Source organism: Arachis hypogaea, chromosome 1 (assembly GCF_003086295.3).
Source record: "Arachis hypogaea cultivar Tifrunner chromosome 1, arahy.Tifrunner.gnm2.J5K5, whole genome shotgun sequence".
NCBI classification, from domain to species: Eukaryota; Viridiplantae; Streptophyta; class Magnoliopsida; order Fabales; family Fabaceae; genus Arachis; species Arachis hypogaea.
Window position 1 is genome coordinate 39,092,386 of NC_092036.1, and position 5,846 is coordinate 39,098,231.

Here is a 5,846-nt window from a genome sequence, read left to right on the forward strand (position 1 = left end):
CACATAGCTGGGTAAACCTTTTCAGATTGTGACTCAGCTTTGCTAAAGTCCCCAGTTAGAGGTGTCCAGAGCTCTAAAGCACACTCTTTTTGGATCACGACTTTAACCACTCAGTCTCAAGCTTTTCACTTGGACCTGCATGCCACAAGCACATGGTTAGGGACAGCTTGATTTAGCCGCTTAGGCCTGGATTTTATGAGAGGTGAAGGATTTATGGAATTATTTATAGCCTTAAGACATAGTTACTACATACTAATGATCATGAAGTAGAGACACAAAAATAAACAAACATATAACATAAATTCAAAAAACAGAAAAAATAAGAACAAGGAATGAGTCCACCTTAGTGATGGTGGTGCTTTCTTCTTGAAGAACCAATGATGTCCTTGAGTTCTTCTATGTTTCTTCCTTGCCTTTGTTGCTCCTCCCTCATTGCTCTTTGATCTTCTCTAATTTCATGGAGAATGATGGAGTGCTCTTGATGTTCCACCCTTAATTAATCCATATTATAACTCAAATCTTCTAGAGAAGTGTTGAGTTGTTCCCAATAGTTGTTGGGAGGAAAGTGCATCCCTTGAGGTATCTCAGGGATTTCTTGATGAGGGAATTCCTCATGCCCTCTTGATGTGCAGTCAAATGCTCTATTACTGAGCTATGGACCCTTGAGATGAATCTCTCCATCTCCCATGAATCAGAGGTGGAAGCAATTATCTTCCCTTTTCTCTTCTTCTTCTTTTTTTTTTTGAGGTTTCTCTGGCCTTAGGTGCCATCAATGGTTATGGAAAAGCAAAAAAGCTATGATTTTACCACACCAAACTTAGAATGTTGCTCGCCCTCGAGCAAAGAAGAAAGAATGGAAGGAGAAGAAAATATAAAGGAGAGGGAGAGATGTGTATGTTTCGGCCATATGGGTGGTATTGGGAAGAGAGATTGAGGTGATTGGTAAAGAAGAGAGAGAAGGTGAGTTGAGGTAATGGGATCCTGTGGGGTCCATAGATCTTGGGATGATCCTGTGGGGTCCACAGATCCTGAGGTGTCAAGGATTTACATCCCTGCACCAATTAGGCATCTAAAACGTCTTTGCATACAATTCTGGCGTTTAAACACCGAAGTGATTCTTATTTTGGGGGTTCAACGCCCAATTGTAGCATGTTTCTGGCGTTGAACGCCAGTTCCATGCTTGTTTCTGGCGTTCAGCGCCAGCTCTCCTCAGGGTATATTTCTGGCATTCAAACGCCAGGATGCTGCTTGTTTCTGGCGTTCAATGCTAGTCCATGCTCTGTTCTGGCGTTGAACGCCAGCCAGATGCTCCTTACTGGCGTTTAAACGCCAGTAAGTCCTTCCTCCAGGGTGTGATTTTTCTTCTGCTGTTTTTTATTCTGTTTTTAATTTTAGTATTTTTTTTGTGACGCCACATGATCATGAACCTAATAAAACATAAAAGAATAATAAAAGAAAAATAAAATTAGATAAATAAAAATTGGGTTGCCTCCCAATAAGCGCTTATTTAATGTCAATAGCTTGATAGTGGGCTCTCATGGAGCCACACAAGTGATCAGGTCAATGTTGTAGACTCCCAACACCAAACTTAGAGTTTGGCTGTGGCCTCCCAACACCAAACATAGAGTTTGATGGTGGGGGCTTTATTTGACTCTGTACTGAGAGAAGCTTTTCATGCTTCCTCTCCATGTTTACAGAAGAACACCCTTGGGTCTTAAACACAAGGTAGTCCCCATTCAATTGAAGGACTAATTCTCCTATGTTAACATCTATCACAGCACCTGCTGTGGCTAGGAAAGGTCTTCCAAGGATGATGCATTCATCCTCCTCCTTCTTAGTGTCTAAGATTATGAAATCAACAGGGATGTAAAGGCCTTCAACCTTTACTAACACGTCTTCTACCAATCCATACGCCTGTCTTACTGACTTATCTGCCATTTGCAATGAAAATATTGTAGGTTGCACCTCAATGATCTCCAGCTTCTCCATTACAGAGAGTGGCATAAGATTTATGCTTGAGCCCAGGTCACATAGAGCCTTTTCAAAGGTCATGGTGCCTATAGTATAGGGTATTAAGAATTTACCAGGATCTCGTCTCTTTTGAGATAAGGTTTGCTGAACCCATGTATCTAGTTCACTGATGAGCAAAGAAGGTTCACCTTCCCAAGTCTCATTACCAAATAACTTGGCATTCAGCTTTATGATAGCTCCTAGATATTGAGCAACTTGCTCTCCAGTTACATCTTCATCTTCTTCAGAGAAAGAATAGTCTTCAGAGCTCATTAATTGCAGAAGGAGGTTTAATGGAATCTCTATGGTCTCTATATGAGCCTCAGGTTCCTTTGGGTCCTCAATAGGGAACTCCTTCTTGCTTGAGAGACGTCCCATGAGGTATTCCTCATTGAGATTCACGTCCTCTCCTTCCTCTCTAGGTTTGGCCATGTTGATTATATCAATGGCCTTGCACTCTCTTTTTGGATTCTCTTCAGTATTGCTTGGGAGAGTACTAGGAGGAGTTTTATTGATTTTCTTACTCAGCTGGCCTACTTGTGCCTCCAAATTTCTGATGGAGGACTTTGTCTCACTCATGAAACTTAAAGTGGCCTTAGACAGATCAGAGACTAAATTTGCTAAGTTAGAGGTGTTCTGTTCAGAATTCTCTGTCTGTTGCTGAGAAGATGATGGATAAGGCTTGATATTGCTGAGCCTATTTCTTCCACCATTATTAAAGCCTTGTTGAGGCTTTTGTTGATCCTTCCATGAGAAATTTGGATGATTTCTCCATGATGAATTATAGGTGTTTCCATAAGGTTCACCCATATAATTTACCTCTACTATTGCAGGGTTATCAGGATTATAAGCTTCTTATTTAGAAGATGCCTCTTTAGTACTATTGGATGTATTTTTCCATCCATTCAGACTTTGAGAAATCATGTCGACTTGCTGGGTCAACATTTTATTCTGAGCCAAAATGGCATTCAGAGCATCAATTTCAAGAACTCCCTTCCTTTGAGGCGTCCCATTATTCACGGAATTCCTCTCAGAAGTGTACATAAACTGGTTATTTGCAACCATGCCAATAAGTTCTTGAGCCTCTGCAGGCATTTTTTTTAGGTGAATGGATCCACCTGCAGAATGGTCCAGTGACATCTTAGAAAACTCAGATAGACCATACTAGAATATATCTATCATGATCCATTCTAAAAACATGTCAGAAGGACATCTTTTGGTCATCTGCTTGTATCTTTCCCAAGCTTCACAGAAGGATTCACCATCTTTTTGTTTGAAGGTCTGAACATCCACTCTAAGCTTGCTCAGCTTTTGAGGAGGAAAGAACTTAGCCAAGAAGGCCATGACCAGCTTATCCCAGGAGTCCAGGCTATCTTTAGGTTGAGAGTCCAACCATGCTCTAGCTTTGTCTCTTACAGCAAAAGGGAAAAGCATGAGCCTATAGACTTCAGGATCTACTCCATTAGTCTTAACAGTCTCACAGATCTGCAAGAACTCAGTTAAGAACTGGTAGGGATCTTCTGATGAAAGTCCATGAAACTTGCAGTTCTGTTGCATCAGAGCAACTAATTGAGGTTTCAGCTCAAAATTGTTTGCTCCTATGGCAGGAATTGAGATGCTTCTTCCATTAAACTTGGACGTAGGTGTGGTATAATCACCAAGCATCCTTCTTGCATTATTGTTGTTGGGTTCGGCTGCCATCTCCTTTTCTTGTTCAAAAATTTCAGCAAGGTTGTCTTTGGATTGTTGTAATTTAGCTTCTCTTAGTTTTCTCTTCAGAGTCCTTTCAGGTTCTGGATCAGCTTCAACAAGAATGCCTTTTTCCTTGTTCCTGCTCATATAAGAAAGAAGAGAACAGAAAAGGAAGAGGAATCCTCTATGTCACAGTAAAGAGGTTCCTTATTGTTAGTAGAAGAAGAAAGGGAATAAGAGTGAAGAAGAATGAATAATCCAAACACAAGGGTGAGGATAGAGGCAGTGATTTGAGATGAAGAGAGGTGAAGAGAGGTGTTAGTAGATGAATAAATAAATAGAAAAAGATGAGAGAGGGAGAAATTTTTGAAAATAATTTTTGAAAAGGAGTTAATGATTTTCGAAAATTAAGATAAGAAATAAAATTAAAATTTAAAACAATTAATTAGTTAAGAAAATTTTGAAAAAGAGGGAAGTGATTTTCGAAAATTAGAGAGGGAAAAGTAGTTAGTTGGTTTTGAAAAAGATAAGAAACAAACAAAAGTTAATTGGTTAGTTTGAAAAAAGATTTGAAAATCAAATTTGAAAAGATAAGAAGATAAGAAGATATTTTGAAATCAAATATTTGAAAAAGATAAAATTTTGAAAAAGATATGATTAAAAAGATATGGTTGGAAAAGATTTAATTTTTTAAAATTAATTACATGACTAACAAGAAACTAAAAGATATGATTCTAGAATTTAAAGATTGAACCTTTCTTAACAAGAAAGTAACAAACTTCAAATTTTTGAATCAATCACATTAATTGTTAGCATAATTTTCGAAAATAAAGATAAGATTAAGAAAAAGATTTTTGAAAAATATTTTAAAGAATTTTCAAAAATTAATAAGAAAAATGAAAAAGATTTGATTTTTGAAAAAGTTTTGAAAAGGTAAGATTTTTAAAATTTGAAATTTTGACTTGACTTACAAGAAACAACTAATTTTAAAAATTTTTGACTAAGTCAACCCAAATTTTCAAAATTTTGAGAGAAAAAAGGAAAAGATATATTTTTTATTTTTGAATTTTTAATGATGAGAGAGAAAAACAACAAAAATGACTCACAACATGAAAATTATGAATCAAAACACATGATGCATGCAAGAACACTATGAATGTCAAGATGAACACCAAGAACACCTTGAAGATCAAGGTGAACATCAAGACTTATTTTTGAAAATTTTCAAGAAAGAAAACATGCAAGACACCAAACTTAGAAAATTTTTTATGCTTAGACACTATGAATGCAAAAATGCACATGAAAAACAACAAAAGACACAAAACAAGAAAACATCAAGATCAAACAAGAAGACTTACCAAGAACAACTTGAAGATCATGAAGAACACTATGAATGCATGAATTTTCGAAAAATGCAAGAACAAGATGAATATGCAATTGACACCAAACTTAAAACAAGGCACAAGACTCAAACAAGAAACACAAAATATTTTTGGTTTTTATGATTTTATGATTTTTTTGTATTTTCTTTATATATTTTTTTTAAAAACATATAGGAAAAAGAAAATAAGAAATTCAAAATTTTTAATAAGAATTCCAAGAATCTTTCAATGTTAGCCTAAAGCTCCAATCCAAGGGTTAGACATGGCTTAGTAGCCAGCCAGCTTTAGGATATAAATCAGACATACAACAGCTGATAGTTCAACTAACTTGCCTCTATGCTGATGATTGGAAGCCTCAGTCCAAAAGAATTAAACATGGCTTTATAGCCAGCCAGGCTTCAACATGTTAGCATGAAACTCTAGAATTCATTCTTAAAAATTCTGAAGCCATAGAATGATTTATTTTTAATTAAAAAGTTTTTTTTTCGAAAATAGGAATAAAATTTTGTTGAAAATTTTTTGAAAACAAAACAAAAAGAAAATGACCTAATCTGAGCAACAAGATGAACCGTCAGTTGTCCAAACTCGAACAATCCCCGGCAATGGCGCCAAAAACTTGATGGGCGAAATTGTGATCTCTAATAATGGCATTCAACTTGGTATGCACGTTTATAACTCAGCACTTTCTTCACAACCTCGCACAACTAACTAGCAAGTGCACTGCGTCGTCCAAGTAATAAACCTTACGTGAGTAAGCGTCGA

At 36.6% G+C, this 5,846-nt stretch overlaps 1 non-coding gene across 1 annotated transcript; it reads left to right on the forward strand.

The window, feature by feature from the left end:
• The first annotated feature begins 3,208 nt into the window (after nt 1-3,208).
• On the forward strand, nt 3,209-3,312 carry LOC112715267 (small nucleolar RNA R71). Its single transcript, XR_003159594.1, has one exon. It is a non-coding gene; the product is annotated as a small nucleolar RNA R71 (small nucleolar RNA).
• Nucleotides 3,313-5,846: the final 2,534 nt, after the last annotated feature.